The sequence below is a fragment of the Motacilla alba genome, chromosome 3 (assembly GCF_015832195.1).
Source record: "Motacilla alba alba isolate MOTALB_02 chromosome 3, Motacilla_alba_V1.0_pri, whole genome shotgun sequence".
NCBI classification, from domain to species: Eukaryota; Metazoa; Chordata; class Aves; order Passeriformes; family Motacillidae; genus Motacilla; species Motacilla alba.
Genome location: NC_052018.1, coordinates 111,178,759 through 111,198,630, shown reverse-complemented (window position 1 = coordinate 111,198,630; position 19,872 = coordinate 111,178,759). Strand labels below are relative to the sequence as shown.

At 45.9% G+C, this 19,872-nt stretch overlaps 1 long non-coding RNA gene across 5 annotated transcripts in view; it reads left to right on the top strand.

The window, feature by feature from the left end:
* Window positions 1-19,872, top strand: part of LOC119698844 — a 193,687-nt gene that overhangs the window by 66,072 nt on the left and 107,743 nt on the right. For all 5 annotated transcript variants that reach the window (XR_005256288.1, XR_005256285.1, XR_005256287.1 and 2 more), the window contains exon 5: window positions 10,068-10,228. This is a non-coding gene — a long non-coding RNA (uncharacterized LOC119698844). The remainder of the gene's footprint in view (window positions 1-10,067; window positions 10,229-19,872) is intronic.

Genomic DNA, 19,872 nt, shown 5'->3' with positions numbered 1-19,872 from the left:
CATACATCATCCAAAATCAATTGATAAGAGATCTCAGAGAGATTAAAAACTGTTCCCTCCCATTCATTAGGAAAGGTGGCTTCTGTCCAAAGCTGATTGTTGGTGTGGGCCAACTATGATAAATGCTCTCTTACGCACCAGAAAGAAACACGTCTTAATGAGCGTGTGTACATTTTAATTTCCAAATTGCTGTTGAGTCCATACACAGTTCCCCAGAAGTGACAGTGCTGCTCGAGGCATGCTCCCCTAAGCAACACTCTGCTTTCTTTGTAGGCTCATAGAACTTGTTGATGCCAAAGCAATCCCATGACCTGATGTCTGTGCATGACTAATATTGCAACAATTGGCTATTAACTTCTGTTTCCATGCATTGTAAACCAAGAAGTATTCACATGTGGTTAGTGCATGGTACCTCAGCATTTGTGGGATGTGCCTGTAGAGACTGGGCACCCACAGCTCCTGTTCACTCACAGTTCCTGATGCTCAGTATCAGGATGATTCATTGTGGGAAAAGCCCCTTCCTGATGAGATGGTTCTGCCTGTTCTCCATGACTTGGTTATGTCCTCCTTTCTCCCTGTGCACCCTAGCCTAAAAAAATGACCTTCTGCAAGTCCCTGTGCTCCTTTGGGAGGGCAGGGATAGGGATGTCCCACACAGCTGCCCCCAGGGCAGCACAGAGGAGATGACACAGAGCCTGCCTGTGCTTTCCTCCTGCATCCCTGAAGTTTGCAGCTCAGCACCGAGCCAGTTCTCAGTCCTGGAAAAGCCTTGAGTGTCCCATCCTGTCTCAAACCCCACAGCTCTTAAGGAGCATCGGTGACATTTACCCTGTGTCTCTAAATTATTCTTGGTAGAGTGGTGCTTGGGCCAGTGACAGTGATGCTGCAAAAGGTCACTTGATGGACCTTGATGCCCTGTTTTATTTACTTAGTTTATTTGGCTTGCAGTGGAGACAGGACATGCTTAATATGTTTGCCATATCACGGGCAGCCAAACTGCAGTGTCCATCACCCCCTTGGATCAGAGCATTTGTAGGAGGTGTCAGAAGAAATGGAAGGAGTTCAGCGTATTTTTTTGGTACGTCAGAATTTCAAAGGGTTTCTGAAATTTAATGAACTCATTTAATAGGCATAATTGTCTTGAGTACATGTGAGAAAACTTCTGAAATAGCAGAATTAGGCATGCTCCATTTTGTAGCCTTTCAATGACCTCCAGCAAACGTGTGACCCAGATATGAGAGCCTCCTGTCCACTTGCATAAACATGATGTTTTAAAAAGGCGGGGCGGGGGGGGGGCGAATAAAAGAATTGAGCTCTTAATGGCACATGGACAGAGACATACTGCAACTGCAAAACAAATTCAGCAGCAGAGAAAGAATCGCCTCCAGACCCTGCACGCCAAAACTCCGCCGCCTCCCGCAAGACGGAGGAGCTTTGATGGCCGGGGACCTTCGGTCCCAACCTCCCCGGATTTCCCTGCACAAAGGCTCAAGTGGTGGCAAGGGGCACCGAGCTGCTCCAGGCCCAGGAAAAGCTCTGCTTGAATGCTTGAGTGATGTCCACACTGCTGGTTATTCAGGGTGCCCTGGAACGTATGTCACTGTTTTGTTTCCTGGCCTCGACGGAGGGCGTGTAGGGCTGGTAGTGGCTGTGCCAGGCACTGAGGAGGTGGCAGCTGCTCGCTCCAGCCCTCCTGCCACTTGCATACCAGTTATGGTGTGAGCAAAAGCTATAATTTAAAAAATCGCATTAATTAACATGGATTTTTAATACATCATTAACTTACCATCACATGTCTTGATCCAGAGGAGCTCTGTGGCTGGGCTCTGACCGTGGGCTTCCTCATCCCTGCTCGCAGAGAGGCGTGAGTGGCTCTTCATCAGTTTAGGCCCACCATTGCCACAGTAACCAGCCCTGATTGACAGGACTCTGAATTAACATGCACACTTAGGAGAAGAAGAGGGGGTCCTGTCGGGTACCACTGCTGGCCCTGCTCATCGCAGGCTGCAGCTCCGGCATCCCACCTACCCCATCCCCACTCCGTTCACTGCTAGGAGTAAGGTTTAATTAAAAGCAGGAACCAGCAAAGTGTGGCTGGGTTTTAAAATTATATGCTGTTAGTTATTAACTGCTACAAATTAGGTAGATGTTGTTTCAAGGAGAGCAATTTCCACAGCCAGCGCTGGTGGAGCGAGTTGGCGTGGGGTATGGCACAACTTTCCAAAGCAGGGATTGCCAGCTTGCTCAGAAAAGCACTTTTTTGGCCACTTCTTGGGTTTTACGCATGACCGAGATTCAGCATTGTTCATGCTTGCTTGCAGCAATGATACTTCCCTGTCTATGAAAACTCATTTTTCATTTTAACAATAATTCCTGGGCAGGAAAAAACACGTCCTGGTTTCTCCACTGAGCCAAGCACTGAAGCAGAATATTGGGCCAAATTATGCTCTGATTTTGCAACTTTAAAATCTGCCTTTGCAAGTTAGTGCTGAATTTAGTTTGTTTCCCTCAGGCATTTTCCATGCAATAAAAATCGTGTTTATTTTTCTTTTTTTTTTTTTTTTTTTTCCCTTTTTCTCCTGCCACTGGGGGAAGAGGAAAACTCAAGCAAGAGAATGAAGTCAATTGTTAGATTGAAATTATCTGAACTCTTGGTATTAGAGGAAAACCATAAGGAAAGCTCACTCCAAGTATCTTGCCTGGAAATCTGAATTATCAGTGTGACTAAATTCTGCTGATACAGGATGAGGCATTTTGAATTGTGGCAGCCAGTGATTAAAAAAAGCCCTGAAAAACAAAACTCAGAGAAAAGCAAAACTTTGAGACTTCAACACTTCTGTTCAGCCGTTTAAAGAGAGAATGCAGTGAGCTGGTTTGAAGATTTTTCCTTCCCCGCTACTTTTGCCGCTTCCACAACCCTGCAGGGGAGAAGCAAACAGCCTTTGAGCTGTAATAGGTGTCAAACCAAGCAAATTCAACAAAGTTTTAGTGAGTGAGAACGGAGAGCAGCGTTCACAACATTTTATTTGGCAGTCCCTTTATAGGTGCTCAGACGGGGAGACCGGGAGTGTGATACAGAGACAGATTGCTCTGGGATGGAGAGTGGGGAATTTGAGGTACCACGCATAGCACAGCTTTTATTGGGCTAAGAAATGCAGAGTGCAAACCACGGTTTTTGTCACGAAGAAAAAAGAAAACGCTCTTCAGACCAAAGTTTTTATGTTAATCTGGTGCAAACTGTTACAGAAATTATCACTGGTAGCTTTTTAAAAGCCAGTAAGGCTGAAGGCCACAACCCACCCATACCTTCAGAGCAGATAAAGACTTTTTTTTCAGGAGTTAACCAACAGATGGCATGTAGGGGTGTGTGTACAGGTATGTTTGAGTGTATATAAGTTTTCCTGGGAGTGTGAGAAATAAAGTAGTCAGAGAGGGAATGTAAAAGATCATTATTTTTTGTCATCAAGTGGGGCAAAGGGACAGAAATTAAAGAGGCTGGGGGGGAAGCGAGCAGCTGTAGCCATACTGACACCAATAACTTTTCACCAGGGTGAGGCAAAGCATCAGGATGTGAGACCCTGGCTCCTGCCCTTTTGAACTTGCTTCTATAGATCACGATGAAATAGAGAAGTGAGAGAAAGCCTCCTGTCCCCAGTGGGGAGAGAGGAAACCAGCAGCTCATGCAAATATTTCGGATGAGAAGCTGAACACACGCCCTGCTCACATCCGCAGGGCCAGCCACGCTGAACGACACCAGCGTGTTTCGGAGGTGGAAACAGGTCTGAAGCAACAAGTACATGAAGAGGAGTGTGCCTTCCTCATGCCCACTCGTGGGAAGTGTAAAAGATCACTTTAGCCATGGTGGGGCCCTGCAAATGCACCAAGTGTGGTGGTGGTGCCCGTAAATGTGGCTGATGTGAGGTGCAGGAGGATGCTCTGTGGGACATGCCAGCCAGGCTGGGGCTCAGCTGTCCCCAGGCACAGGCAGCAGATCATCAGGTCATCCTCTTGCCGTGGCCACAGGCTGGTGGCTTTGCCAGCAAGAACCAAGGATGTCACATCCCTGCTGCCACCAGCTGCCAGGCAGTGCACGAGTTGCCCTGTGGGACCTGTGCTGGGAGGTGTTTGTGCTCGGAGTGTTTTGTCCCTGAGAGTTGGCCCTGAACATCCCCTCCGTGCTGGGGATGAGTGACATGGCAGCAGACCTGCTGCTGAGGCTGCTGGCCGTGCCTTTGAGGTGGCCACGGGGCTTTCCACCGGGCCCTGCCTGGCAGGTGTTGGGTGTGGAGTGGCCAAGAGGCCCCAGTGGCTCTTCAGAGGCTCCTGGTGTCTGTCTGCTGCTCGCATGGCCGTGGCTGAGGCCCCAGGGGTCGGGAGGCTCTGTGCCTTAGCGCTGTGTGGCAATGTGCGGCCTGCAGTTTGCTCCTGAAAGCAAACTGAGAAGTGAGAGGAGCTGCCACGCTCACAGACCCTTCGTGAAGCCATGGCCCCCAGTGTGGCCTCTTGGACAAAGAAACAGAGTCATTTGCAAGACCCAAATTCCCCTCTGTGGTGGCACAGGCTTCCTTTTCACTCACCTTAGGAAACAGAGGTGGCAAGGAATGCTTAGAGTTGAACAGTACCCAAGCATATTTTGCTCTTTTGGATTAAAACAAACCCCGTCCGAAATCAGATTTCTGCTGAGGCCAAGGGGTGCTGCTTCTCTCCTGCCAGCTCTTTCTGCTTGATTTCTTACCCCACTACCTCAAGGTCCTGGCCGAGACAGGAGTCCCACCATGGCAGGAACTGTGCACAGCCCATTGAAGGAAAACATTTCCTGTCTTACAGAACTTCAGATTTAAACAGAAAATGTTGTGAGGGGAAGAAAGCAAATGAAGTGATTCAGGGTTACTGTGCTGGCTGGTGGCAGTTGTGGGACTGGATTTTACTCTTCTGCTGTTCTGGTGGCCTCAGGAGGAAGCCAGGTTTCATCCTGGTGTGCCAAGTGTGGGACGATCCAGCCTGTCTGAACTTCACGATGACATTAAGCAACAGCAAAAAATTGGGGTTTTATGTCTCTATGCACAGTGAGTGTCATCATCAATACTACAGTGAATTATCATTGATTAAGAAATTCAACTGCATTGCATTGACATGGACTGAAAAGCTGGAGACACCCGCATTTCCAGAAAACATCTGTATTTTCAGACAGCACCACTGCTGCTCGGCGGAGCGCTGGAGGAGAGGTTTTACATGAGCGAGATTTGACGTGTGTTATTTAAAAATGCAAAGATCTCTTGTTTTGTGTGAAGAGGCACATTTTCAAACGGGGAAATGGGTACATAACATCCTCTGAAAGCCCCTGGAAGTATGAGTGTCATTGGTATCTCTGCAAAAGTTGCCCTGTCTGCACTCCTCTCACAGTGCTTTGGTGACAATTTGTGAGCGACACTTCAAGGCTGATTTTAGTAAGCCTGGCTCTGCCTGTGCTTTCCAGACCTTATTACCCACTCCTCAGTTGTCCAGATTTGCTGTTATTTTAAAAAACCGTATGTCCTGAGAAAAAGTTCTGTAGGATAGCTCAGACTTTCATCATCTGCATCTGTTTTAAAGTGTCTTCAATAGTATTTAGATAGTCTGGGGACTTGTAAGGGATGGTTGCCCTTTCTGCACTTCAAATTTTCACATACTGACAATAGGGTTTATTCTTGACTGTGAGTAGTTCAAAGGGAGATTTGGTCCAAGCCTCCCAATGGTAAATATTGCACAGCCATAGCTGCATTCACCCTTAACAGTGTAGAACATTTTCTGCATTATTTTGTTTTATATTCATTCCTTTCTTTTCTACCAACATTTGAGCAATTTGAGTCCCAAGCCTCACTCTGAATGTATCTTAACATTACTAGGTCGCATAACCTTTCTCAGGTACAAAAAACAGTGAGCATGTTACTCGTATTTAATTTATTAAACAAAGTCTTCCGTGGCCCTAATGGCTGCCTGGATTTTTGGGGAAATTCTCTGCTCACACGACTCTTGAACTGCAGGTGTAAGCATTTTGGTGATACCTCATCACACAGGTCAGTGTTCACCCAAGCCTCTGCTGGTGCTGGGGACCACGGACTACAAAGTAAAATACTAAATTCAAATGCTGAGAGGTAAAGATTGTCCTTTTAGGGAGAAATATTCAAACGAGGTGCACAAACACCAGGAAAAGTGGAATGGGGCAGGAGTCAGGGAGCAGCAGCCTGTCCCTTGCAAGAGAAAGCAGCAAATAACGAGTTGGTTATAGGAGAGATAAAAGAAAAGCTGACCTCTGCGATAAGCTTGGAGGTGGTGGAACGCCGAAGCAAGGAGGCAATTATCCCAACTCTCTGGGATGAAGTGGGTACAAGAGCTAACAGAGCTGAGCAGTGAATTTCAGCAGAAAAAAAAAAAAAAAAATGGATCGTGCACAGCTGCAGGGGTTACTGCCGGAGACTGTATCAGAAAGAAGAAAAATGGATATTGCCTGCAGAGGGACTCAACACTTTATTGGGCTTCCAGGAGAAGTCGGCTCCAGCGTACGCAGGAATTTCTGAGGAGATGATTTCCCAGCTACTTTAGATTCACTGCAAACAGGTTTCAAGTGATAAAATTCTTCGGGGGATATGGGTTATAATGAATGATCCGTTTTAGAAGAGGAAACAAATAGTGGGATGTTGCAATGTTTTAGCAGGGAGAAAGCCATTGTTTCCAGATTTGTATTAATGATATGGAGTGGAAGGAGAATGGTGAGATGACAGCATTTGTAAATGAGGGAAGTGATCAAAGATCAGCAGCAGTCCCAGGAGGAAGGGTGAGAGCAGTTAGAAAATACTAAATTTCAGCTCCAATTCTCATACATCCCCTAGGATATTTTATAAATTTATTTGTTCCTGAAGAGTTTTCTGGGCACCCCAACTCAAGGCAGTGCATGAAGCCTGCACACCTCTGTGATTTGGCCAGCAGTTAAACCCAGCTCCAGCTCCTAACACAGATGAGCTTGGAGTTGGGAGAGACCACAGGACTCCAGTCCTGTAAGTAACAGCCACCTGACATTGTTCCAAGGCTACTGTCACGAGCACAGCCTTTGTCGTGTGAACAAATGTGTGTATTACTCACAACTTGTAGGAACAAAGTAAAGAACAGCATTTGAACTGTGTTTTCTAGACAACCACATGAACTATACTTCGAAAGGAAAAACTTCCTGTCAGGTTTTATATTCAACATTTCTTTCTCTTTATGAGACATCAGGGAAAAGAAAATTACCTGCCCTGGAGATCTAGACCTGTAGGCAGAAAGATGCAAACTAGGAAATCCCAAAACACACAAAAATTATCTTGCTCAGCTAACATTATACTACTTGCATTATAATAATTATAAACAGGCACACCATTTGATGATTTACAGATTCATTTCTCTTCTCTACTTAGTTCAGCTAAAATTTGTAGAGTATTTCCCCTCATTTGTGGAGTAATTGACTTGTTCTTATGACATGCCTGGGCTTACAATCCAAAGCTGAGTGTGATCTTTCCCTCGAAGCCGGATGTCTCTGCGAAACAAGCACTGGGATTCCATTGCATCTTGCTGGGTTCAGTACAAAAATTGCTGTTGAGATGCAAACACCTGGGCTGTGCAGGAAAGGATGCCAGGGAGCAGAGGGGTGGCTTGCACTCTTTGCATTCACTGAAACAGCAAACCCAGAGGCTCTCCCCTTTACACAATGTCTCTAGTGCTGCTAAACCCAGAGGCTTTGGAGATACGAACATCTCAAAGAACTGCATGTCAGGGGACAGCACGAGAAGGCTTTCCATTTCCAGCACTGTGTAGGCTCTCTGGAGCAACCTGCTCTGCCATGGCTGTGGGTCAGGCTGCCCACACTTCCTTTGCTTCCCCTGCTCCCACTGTCACCACCCCAGATTGCCTCATCTCCTCTGTTGAAGGATAATTTCTGCTGTTGACATGTTCTTCAGGCAAGTTTTCTGGTTGTCCTGCAAGGCTGTTTGATGCCTTGGCACAACAAAGCTGGGCTTTGTCACTGGGCTCCTCCTCAAGCAAAGCCCTTGTGTATTCTTCATTAGCCCCTGGCACCCTGATGCCTTCCTCTGGTCGGGGTGGGATGACACCTGGGCTCCCAAATCTCCCTCCTCTTATCAGCCTTTCCCTGTCCTTGCATGAGCACGGCCCTGGCGGAGGGCTCTCCTGTACCATGGAGTGAACAGCCTGTCTCATGTCTGAAGGCACAGGGAGCTGCCCCACTTCTTAGGCTTTTCATGTGGCACAAAACACCTGCCTGTGCACACAGAGTCATCTTCTGCCTACAATCAGAGCTCTCCTCGTTCTTGGCAACACTGTCTGGTTCAGCTCAGCCTCCTCTCCCCAGTGATCATGTACTGGTTCCTCATCTTTATCAGAATGGGCAGCTTTGTACTTAAAACCTGCTTTGGTTTTTGCTGTTTTGTGTTCATGCTGGGCATTTTTTGGTGGGCCTCTTGTTTTCCCTGTGGACCGTGCTCTTTCACATTGCCAGCTTGGTCTGTGTCTCCTCACTGCCTGGTTTTCCTGAAGAGCTGGTCCCAAGCAGAAATGGGAGGTCACCTCTTGTGTGTTTCAAAACTGTGTGAGAAGTATTCATTGGGAATCAGATATTAAATGTGCACATAGAGTTAGAAGATAAAGTATTAGTGTCATAGCCCTTTCTATGATATTCCCTACAGATCTTAAGTATAAATATTTCCAGCGTTGAACAAGCGCTGCCTCAAATCATTCAATCACTCCCTGTAGGCTGCAGCTCACTCAACAGCAAAGTTTTGTCCTGTTTCCAACCTCTCCTCAACAGGAAACCCAGGATTGCTCTATCATATTCACTGTGCTCTCTTCTGCTGCCACTTTCCATCCTTCTTGGCTGAGTACTTTTTCCCCAGTTGGGCAACTGGTAAGAAACCAGTATCTCCCTGTGATTATTTGACTCCATTGATTTTGTCTTTGCCTGTAATCAGGTGCAAATCCAACTTCTAGCAGAGGGTCAAGAGCTTTTTCATATGGGTGACACACCACGTGTGACTGGGGCCAGGCTCCCGTGGACATCTTGTCCTGTTCTGTCAGCAGAGTTACAACAGGGAAGGGTTTGGCACAGGCTGTAAAAACTAAACCTTGACCCAGCCACGAGCAAATGAGAGCGAGGCAGCTGTTTAAAATGCCTGATGGTGAATTCAGATTAAACATTTCAATGTTGACTGAAATGCTTAATTTTATTGGCACTGGCTACTGTGAGCACACTTCCCTCTCAGTGACAAGCAGCGGGATTACCCAGCTCAGAGGTCAGCAGGTGGGCTCTCCATCCTTGGCTCCCCTCTGAGGACAGGGCTGGGAGAAGGGATGATCCCTTACACAGGCCACCACGCCCCTGCCCTTGAACACTGGGGGAGGATGAAGCAGATGCAATTGGCTGGCGATCTGGTTTTCAGCCCAGCACTTCTGACCAGGGGACGTTGGGCTGTGTGGCCAGAAGCCAGTGAGCTGCCAGCAGAGTGTTTGTGTGAAGACACATATAACATCTTTTGGCTGACAAACTGCATTACACGTCTGTCCCCATGCCCAGGAGTAGGCAGAGCAGTTCTCTGCCTCAATTCCCTGTGTTATATATATATATATATATATGTATATCCATAGCCAAAAATGTGAACTTCTTGTGGTGGTGATTTCTCCAGGCTACCGCCCAAGACAAAGCCGATGCCCCCAGGATCTGTCTGGAGAAGGGGAAGGCGCTCTGTCTCGACTACTGCAGCTCAATCAACTTGCTGACACCACAGTCCCTAAAAATTGGCTTAGCAGCGGGCGCTCTCTGAGCCAGAACTGGCAGATCAGCAGCTGCTGGAAGCAGACATTCCTTCGCAAGTTCTGGTCCTCTCTGGTGTCACCCAAGCTGCTTCCCTGACTTTCTGCGACGGCTTTTTGTTAATTAGGTCACGCGTGGCCCTGCGCGCGAAGCGCCGCACGACGCAGCGGCAACGCTTTAGCGCCGGTGTGTCTTTTCACTTTGTAAGTCTGGCATTTTCTTTGCTCTCCAGGTTATGCCAAGACAGAAGGAGGGACTTGGAGAGGGAAGATTAACCTTTCGCTGGCCACGATTCCTTCCCTCTTATCGTGGAGGCTTCGGCAACGCGCCCCCCTCCCAGCCAGCCTATCTGTCTGAATTGCTGAAAGCATAATGCTCCCATATGAGAGATAAGTAAGTGAGCTCTCTTTCTTTTCCGTAGGGATGAACTATAGTGTATGCAGATTATTAGGAGAAGAAAATAATATCAGAGAAAGGTGGCTTTCTTAAAAGGCATCGGTAGCATTAGTGTCATGTGTGAAGCACCCATTTGTGACAACTGTACAGACCTTTCAATGGAAAATTGTGCTGTGCTACCTTTTAAAGTATGAAATGCTAATTTTGGATTTACAGTTTTTGAACTGGAGGGCTGCATTTTGCATGGAATTTTGTTTAATTTCCCAGAGAAAAAAGGCATTTGAAACACAACTGCCTACAGCCAACTGTCAACAAAAATCAACTGTAATAACACGCGGCCTGTCACTGATTTATGTGGTGATGTGGTAATCTTCTCAATTTAGCTGGATATTTCTTCTTCATACCAAATAGCTGAAAGTCTTGCTAGACATTTATGAATATCGGGAGGTGCTATTAGGATGATAATGGGGCAAGATTAAAGAGGTGCTCACTAGTTCAAAGTGCCAGTTAAAGAGACAGGGAATCGAGAGGTGTAGATATATATGGACCGTTGGTATAAGCGAACTTTGTATTTTCAGAGTTGTTTAAGATTTGGGAGACAGCATATTGAAATCCATCTGCCAGGAGAGCGAGCGTCTTTCTAAAGGGAGACTGGGGGAAGCAACTGTAGGCTTTTTTTTTCTTCCCTCCTAAAAAACATGCTTTTGTTTAGCAGGAGGTGTGGATTGAAAATCTTAGGTATGGAAGCTGGAGCAAGTGAGTGTGGACGATGTTTTAGCAAGCAGAATGCTAGGAATTTTCCCCCTTTTCTCCAAAGGCCTGAGCCTCAGCCATGGTCATTTTTGCAGCAGGCTGTGTCTCAGCCAGGACTGGCGAGTAACATATCACACTCTACATGTTACAGCTAAGAAAAGTAATTGGCCTCTCATAAAGAGCTAGAACTAATGCAGACAAAACGATATTGCAAGACTTGAGCAGCAAATAAAGAGACAAGTTTGTGTTTTACAAAAATGTATAATTTACCAGGCATTTCATTATGCTGTATAAAAAGGCAAAAATGATAATTGAAAATAAATGTGGCTGCCTAGCTGCAGTATATGCTGCCAGCGTTACTGGAAATAGAAGTGCTTTCTTGCTGAAGAGAGTTAAAATTTTCATACAACTTCTGTCTGCAGACTTGTGTAATGTATCTTGTTAAATTTGTTTCAGTTTGGGTATTTGTTACAGAGGAGCAGGCAAAATGTGATGCTCTGTCTGTGCATTTTTATATCTAGGGGGTTGTACAATTATATTAATTATTAACAGCTTCTTCTGCAGATGCACACATCTGTGGAGTCTCAGGCAGGATTCATGTTGCCGAGTTTATTCCAGAGTGGGAAAAGTACATCAGTTGCCTTCAAGGTTGCCAGAGATATTCCACAGCAAACTCCTGTCTTCCAAGGAACGTGGTTACAAATATAGATAAACCAAAGTAATGTAGTTGGGTTATTTTGCCCCGAAGCAAAGGGAATTCTGAATTGCTGTTTTTCTTCAATACATGGGGCTACTTGGAGATGCTGAGAATTACTGGAGGGGGAGAACACAGGTCTAGGAATTGTCATTGCTTCTGCCCTGAAAGCTTCTTTCTGGCCCCCTCATTCCTGGCACGAGGAAGCTGCCACAAATGTGGTGTCCCTCTGTGTCCAAATGTATGAGTCTCCCTGCAGCAGCCCCAGTGCTCTGCACACCCAATGTGGGAAAACCTTCCCCAAGGAAGCTGTTTGGGGGGAAAAAACCCTCCTCTGGATTGAGATTTTCCCTCCAAGCTCTTCAGTTTCTCAACAGAGAGAACTGTAAAAGGCTCTAGGCTCAATTCTTCCCAGGGTCTGCTCATGCCCCACAGCAACAAAATGCTGTGCAGGTTATCCAGGTTGAAACTGCTGAGTTTCCATTAGCTCTGGAATTAAGCTAAAAAAGAAAAGAAAAGGTGAGAGGGCTTCTCTTGGCTTTAAAGGCCAGGGAGGCAGGGGCAGAGAAATGGGATGAGTTCCTTGTTGGCACTCCCATTCCACAGAGCCCTCACTAGGGTGGATGGGATGGCAGCAGAGTGGACAGGGTACAGGGAAAAGAACTCATCAGCAGGAAGGTTATACCTTCATGTGTGTGTTTAAATCCACTGTTTAAAATTATCTTCTTTTTCATTCTTTCTTTCCATTTGGGCTCTTCTTTTATCTACAGACTCAGCTGGGCTGCATTGTTCAGAGTTGTGGTTGTGTTTGGATGGGTCAGGCCCTATGAATTCGCTTGGCCTTGAAGCAAAAAAACTCATCATGAATAATGAAAGAAAGGAAAATAATGCCTGAGACAGATGACTTTAGAAATGATTAATATCTATTCTTTCCCTCATAATTTGCCTCCAGACTTTTCCCTTTTCAAAATAGCTTGCCATTAGCAGTTGAACTTTCAATAGTCAGTACTTTGATGGAACTGGTGCTCTGAAGCCAAAGGGAACATTATTACTATTATTATTATTACTATTATTGTTTTTATTATTATTATTTGGACTCAAGGCTCATTTTGATAAGTTCAGAGCCCTGGGTGAATATAGAAAGGCCCAAGTTCTGCCCTCCAGCACATCTTGCTGGCTCAAGCTGGCCACTTGAAAGACAGCAATGCTTGCCAGGCAGGTACTGAAATTGTTGTGACCGTGGATGTGTAAACACCAGCATCAGTTCCCATCCGATAACTGCTGACAGGAAAGCTGGTCCTGTGCAGAGCAGCACCGAGGGGATTTGCAATTATGAAGGAATGGGATATATCAGGGATGCAACTGACGGCCACTAAGTAGCTCAGCAACTCTCAGGGGCCTCCACTCAGGCTCCCAACGCCTCCTCTCAGGCAGGAGATTTTCTTGCTTCAAAGGCTTTTATTAAAAACCAGTTCAGGTAAATGCTGACAATAAGCAAGCAAACCTGTTGAGCCTCGAGTCCACAACTTGCCAGGCAACAGGATGCTTCTCTGTGACATTTAAGAGTGCTAACACCTGAAGAAAATATTGCATGTTTTACCCTTTCTGCTTAAAATAACACAAAAAACTGCTGCTCTTGCAATTGCATTTAGGGGCATTTTCAGCAGGCTGTCCCCACCTCTGTCCCCAGGATCTAAGGGCTCCCAACTGCCTCTGATTTAAGGAAACCTTCTCCATTAGTGCCCCAGCCAGGACTTTGAAATAACCCAAAGCAGCTTTATCTACCCCAAAAGCAGCTCCACAGCAGAATTTAGGGCGAGCTGAGGCAGGGCTCCTGGCGGGGTGTGGAGGCAGAGCACTTAGAGCCAATGAGCTCCAGGGAGTTAATGAGTGTGTTATCCCAAACACCTGTGGAGCATGCTTTTAGCCTCAGCTTGCTCTGGCTACAGTCAGTTTTAGTGTGTGCTGCTCCCTCAGAGCAGCTCCCTGGGCTACCCTGAGCTTTAGGTGAGTTTTTCTGTTATTCCTAAAGTTTTACAGATTTGTAGCACAGCAATGTTGCAGGTTTCTTTGAGGTGGTGAGCAGAGAAAGCTTGGTGGTTGTAGGACCTGAAGTTGCTTTCTATGGCTGTTGTAAGGTGGAGTAGCTGCTTGAGATGTGAAAGGTGATGATTTTATGTGGTGAAATTCTTTTTTTTTTTCTCTTTTAAGCCCTCTCCCCATCTATATTTACCCCCAGTTCCATGGTTCTTCTTTGTTGGCATATTTATGCACCTGTACATGTGTATTGCTTCTCTTGTCAGCCTTCCCCTAGCTGGTCATCTGTGGAGAGGATTTTATGGGAATTCAGCAGGATTTTATGGGATTTGGTACTTCTTAAGTCAGACTTTGATTTTCTGTCAAAACAGCAGATGATTATTTTGTTGGTAATGGTCAGCTCTGTGAGCATTGTGGTCCTGGCAGTGTGTGGAGTCAGAATTGTTCTGGCCTTTGAGCAATGCTCCTAGTGAGTGTGGGGATTTTACCCCCGGTTAAAATAGGGGTTTCCACTTCATCCCTTGCCTGGTCTTGGAGGAGGGTTGGGGGAACAAAAGGCGCATCTTTTTCCTCAGCTGCTGGAGTTTCGGAGAGCCTGGGCAGTGTTAACGAGGCACAGCTGGGCCTCGTTTAAACACTTAAGGCTAAAGGGTGAAGCTGTGAGGAGCTTCCAGAACCTTCTGGGCTTTTCCAGTCAGGCTGTGGATTAATTCATTATCTCTGCCTTTTGCTAGAGGTGGAAGGAAACCTTTTAATGTCTGCCAGGGGATAAAGCTTCTTGTGCTGCCCACTGAAAGCATGGCAGCCCCAGCTTAAATGGATGAACCTGTGTCATGCACCCCATTTTGGGGACTTTAATGGCTTGGGGGAGGAGGTCCTACATGGAAACCCCCCCTGATTCCAGGGGGTTCACCTGCAGCGTGTGGCAGGCTGGGTTTTAAGCCATCAAAATGCGCTTGTGTGTTACCTGCAGAGATAATTGAATGTATATGCACATCCCACAGCAGAACACCTGTGCTGCCTCCCTGGCACGCATAAGTATTCCCTGCATGCCTGTGTGTTCCCTGCAAGCTACACTACACATTAATAAGACAATCCATATATTGCATAAGGACAGACCCTATGCAGACAATGCTCCAGGTACTGATTTTTCTTTTTTTTTTTCCTTTTTTTTTTTCGTGTAAATCCTGAAATATGGCTGATATGGTCCACTGCAAAATGAACCTATATTGGAAATGGCAAAATTGTAATGTAAAATATACTGGGGTCAGTGGGGTGTGATGTTTTTTGCATACATTTTTTCTCCCTTGACCCATGCCATTCTCCTGCATATCGGGGGAAAAAAAGCTTCATCTCACACGGAAATGTGATGTCCTTTACTGCCAGAGGCTGTTGCTGTTTTAAATGAGGAAAAAGCACAATGCATGAAGAAGGAAAATTAAAGCATATTCATTTTGGAAATTAGATATGGTGTCAGGAGACTCTCTGGAAATAGCATGGTTTGAATGGAGCACCAGACTACAAGACAGTTCACTGAACTTTTGACCACTATTTATACTATGGGAGCTTTTGAAATGGGAAGACAGCGAAGTATTTTATGGCTGTTTAATAGTGGATTGTGGTTTTTACTAGACATTTATCTTCCCTCTGAGTGTATATAAGATAAGTAAACATTATGTAGTGTAATTGCCTTGTGTTGGAAGCGCTTTAATTTAGGGCTGCTTTATGTTCCCTGTTTGTGGCACATCTCATCCCCAGGCACTGTGAGGGGGTGCAGGTGCCACCTGAGTGCCTGATTCCATCCCAGGATCCAACACCTAGCTGAGCCTGCTCCTGGGATCTCAGTGATGCTTTTGCTGTTTGTGTCGGGCAAAAAACTTAAGTCTAAAGCAGAGGTGGTTGGGGCCCTGGACTCAGGGAGACTCAGGTAACTTCTAGCTCCAGGCCTGACTTAATTCCCTTATCATTTCTATATAGTGCAACTCATTTTAACCTGTTCTGTGGCTTCAGTCCCTCTTTAGCATTCCAAGTGCAGGGAGCAATGCACCCTTCCAGGGCTGGCAGCTATCTCATTACAATTGTGACGATGCAACACCGGGCAGACGTGCATGAATGAAACACTGTTTGCAAAACCAAAAATGTGTTTGGGGTATTTTTAGGTCCTATTAACTTGGGCTGTTGTTCAGGGAAATAATATGGAAAGATCAGAATTTTGGCATAATCTGAGAAAACGTGGTCTTGGCATAGTCAAGACTCTTCTCTCCCTTCTCCCTTTACTTTCCATCTACATAAATTTTTAGCTTCAGCTGGCATGGGGAGAGCTGCACTGTGGCTGTGGGTCTCAAGGAGCAGTCATTTGAGAGGGAGGTGCTCTGGAGAAGGAGCTGCTACTGCCAAACCAGCCACCTCCTGGAGCTGAGGCCTCAAACGGACTCATGCTGCACTGGGATTGGTGCACGTAGTGCTGTCTTCCTTTCTGGTTTTTCCCTCTTGGAGACAATTATAAAACAGATCTCTTACTGCTTAATACTGAGAGGCAAGCCACAAAGCCTTTTTTTTTTGTTTGGTTTTTTAGTGTGCTATTAGGGGAAGTTTAGGCTGATGGACATCCATTGCGTGGTCCCTTTGTCTTTTGTCATAGTATAGCTTAGCTGATGTGGGAAGGAAAAAGCCATTTTTTTCCTTCTGCCGTGGAAGATGCTTTTCTTCCTTGGACCAGAAGCTCCTCTCCTCTCACTAGCCAGTAACAACCCTTCTGTTCATCCTTATGTCAAAGCCCCACTACGGAGCTAATAGAGATGGCTGACAATTAGAGATGAGCTGAAAGGATTTGGCACGCTCCGGGTGCTGCGGACCCCAGGGTGTTCTGGGATCCCTGGGAGCGCGGCGGGTGCGCTGCCAGCCGCGCTTCCCACGTCCCCTGTGCTCCTGGGGACAGCTCTCGGGATGCTGAGTCCAGCTGGGCCTGGAGGCTGGAGGGGAGTGTGAGGGGGAGTCTCTCAGATTCATCTCTTCCCTCCTGGGAGGTGCAGCTCTTCCCTGCTTCCCTTCCTGGCTGCTCTTTGTCGCTTCTTTTTGCCAAGATGTCCCAGGCGCTGTCAGGTCTCTTCTCCTGTGGGAGATGGATGTGACAATATCCCAGGATGACTCTATTTTTTTCCTCAGGAGTAGCTTGATGGGTCACAGCTGGAGAGACAGTGTCCCTGGAACACACAACAGACACGATGCATGGGATAATGTTTTTAAAGGAATGCAAATTCCCCATCAGTGCACACCTCCTCAGGTGTTGGGTTTGTTACCTCCTTTTGTAATGATTATTCATTTTACTTTATTTTTCTCTAGACAGAGAGTATTTCTATCTTGTGCTTTCTTGTTGCCCAAGACAATATTGTGAAATACCTTGAGATCCAATTTATGCCAAAACTGTGTAGGACAAGTGGTAATTTTAGATGTTTTCCTTACTCTTTATTCAGTTTGGGACTACTCAGACATAACTTGAAACAATACCCCAAGTAACCACTGGTGAAAAAGCAAATACCCCAAACAAATGTTTCAAAATTAGGATTTTGCCATGGGATGGTTTAGCTGAGCCATGATCAGCAGCTTGTCATCTCTAGAATGGTTTCCACCCCGAAAGACTGAATTTACCTTTTCTGCTCGTCCTGACTAGCTATTTTGTGGGAGTGTGGAGAAAAGCTGCTTCCCCAGCCTCATTAGGGAGCTGTGCTGCAGGAAAATTGCTTAGGGAATTTTTGTACATCATTTGAATCCCGTGAAACTGAAATGAAGAGGTGTGTTTTCATTATTTTATTTCACTTTTCTTAAGGCTCCAGGGTCTCTTTCACCACACTGTGGAAATTTGTGCCTCAGTGTTCTTGTCTGCCAAGTGTGTCTGATATTTGTGGAGGGCTTTGGAAGTGTCTTAGCCTCCAGTCCAGTAAAACTTTTAATCTGCACCATGTGCCTATTAAAGAGGAGTGGTAAAGTGCAACAGGTGGCCAAAATCTAGAAATTAGCAAATTTCAATTTGCATTTTGGAGGCGTATGAAATACATCTGTGTAGTCTCTAGAAGCACAGAGAGGGACCGTGCTGACAGATCTTTATCCTACATGTCTGCACATGCTTTTCTGAGGAAAAAAACCCACAAAACCAGAGCAGAGCCAAGGCACAGGGGTAGTGAAACAGAAAAACGAGTGGCTTGTCCCCGTTGCTCGCACTGCGGCCCGTGTGAGCACATCAGCCATGAATTCTTTGTGTGTGTGAGCAGATAACAGATCCACATTAATTTCAGAGCTGATTGCCGTTCTTTATTAATAGAAATGTGATGTGGTGCCAACGCCAAGCCCTGCCAGCCTTTCCTTTTTATCTCCTCTTTCAAACATAGACAGCGTGGAAAGCCTGATCGGAGGATCCCCCCAATCCCTGTTTATTTCACAGCTTGTTAAGCTGAGGGACAGTAATGGTACCTTACCATGGCTGAGGTGATGGTGAATTGTCAGCTAATGCTGTAAATATCACCTGGAAATTTTTTTGGAGGCTGGAAATAGTTTCTGTGGAATAATGCTAATTTAATACAGCTTCATAAATTGAACAGAATTGAATGAGTGACAGTAGATTTGTGAATAATTTGCAAATTGAAGCAGTGATAAAATTTGTCAAATAATGTGTTTTCTATTAATAGTTTGCCCTGCTCCATGTAGCTGCTGAGCAGTCTTGGTTCTCTTGGGTTTTTTTGAGGAAAAGCTGGAATAAAAATTCTTTTTATTATTTTTGTTATATTTTTTCCTTCCCTGTTCCAAGAGCCATTGTTTACTTCTGAAGTGGATGAAAGATGAATTCGGGTTACGTTCTGACATTACAATGAAATTGTCAATAGAAATCAATGCCTTGTCAGATGATGAGTTAGAGGCCATAAGACAGCCTAACAGTGTCCCTATATCTTCAGGCTCGCTCATTGTGCTGCCCTCCTCGGGAGCCAAGCAACTGTGCTGTTATGGAAAGGTGTTGTCATCGTTAAGGGGACAGTAATGGAGTTTAATAAACCTGGCAGCCAAGGCATGGAGCCCTAATCCCAGTGCCAGTGTTATAAAGCACCACGCTGTCCGTCGAGCCTGGTGCTCCCATCTGCATTTATTGACCCTGGAGAGGTAATACAAACACGAGAGATGGAGGTCAAAGAGCTCACCTTCAGCTGCTACCCGTGGCCACCGGTGCCTTGAAATAGCACCGTGTCACCTCTGTCCTCCCGAGGACCTCGGCGCGCTGTGCTGCTGCCTGATGCTCACCAGGGAATGGCCGTGGGGCTGTCCAGGGATGGGGAATGCTGCATTGGAAATGTGCTGTGCCCACCCAGGAAGGCTCTGGTGTCACCCAGAGCCTTGCTGGTGGGGTTTGAGCTCTGCAAGCTGGGTGCTCCCGGGGCATTCCTGCCTGATGGAGCAAGGATGGAGCCAAGCTCCTGCCCTGGGCCATTGCTGCCATTTGCAGCCTGTTCATGTGGGGAGCTGGCTGTGCTCTCCAGGTGTGCCTTTGAGCTCCTGCTGGAATGGCCTGAGAATCATTGCCCTCTCCCCTCACATCTGTCCAGATCATAAATTCCAGATCCTTTCTGGAACTGAAGCTCCATTAACTTAAACTGGTTCAGCCCCAGAAAGCAAAACCCCTCAACAGAAATTATTATTATTATATAAACCCCCCAAAACACACCCAAAGAACCTGATTTAGAGCAAGACACAGGAACAATTTATTCTCTCTCTCCATGGATTAGAGGGGTGGTACTTGGAGCAGCTTGTTAAACAGAAGTGCTTGGCCCCTGGCCTTGCACTGCTGTTTAATGATCCACTCTTCATGTGCCTCCTTGCTAATCCACGGAGAGATAGGTACAAATTGTATCTATAATGTTATATTATTTAACAGTATAATGTATTATAAATCATAGAATTGCATCCCTGCCTTGTAATTGGCGAGATGTGTTGCATGAGAAATCCCCTAATTCAATATAAAGTGGTTGCTCTTATGCATAACTACCTCTCTGGATCAAACCAATTCAGCCCAGAAGTGGTGAGGGGAAAGTTAAAGCTTTCTTAATTAAAAAAAAAAGGCAAAAATATAACTTAGCATGGCTTTTTAGGCCCCTCATTGGGTTTATAGGCTCCT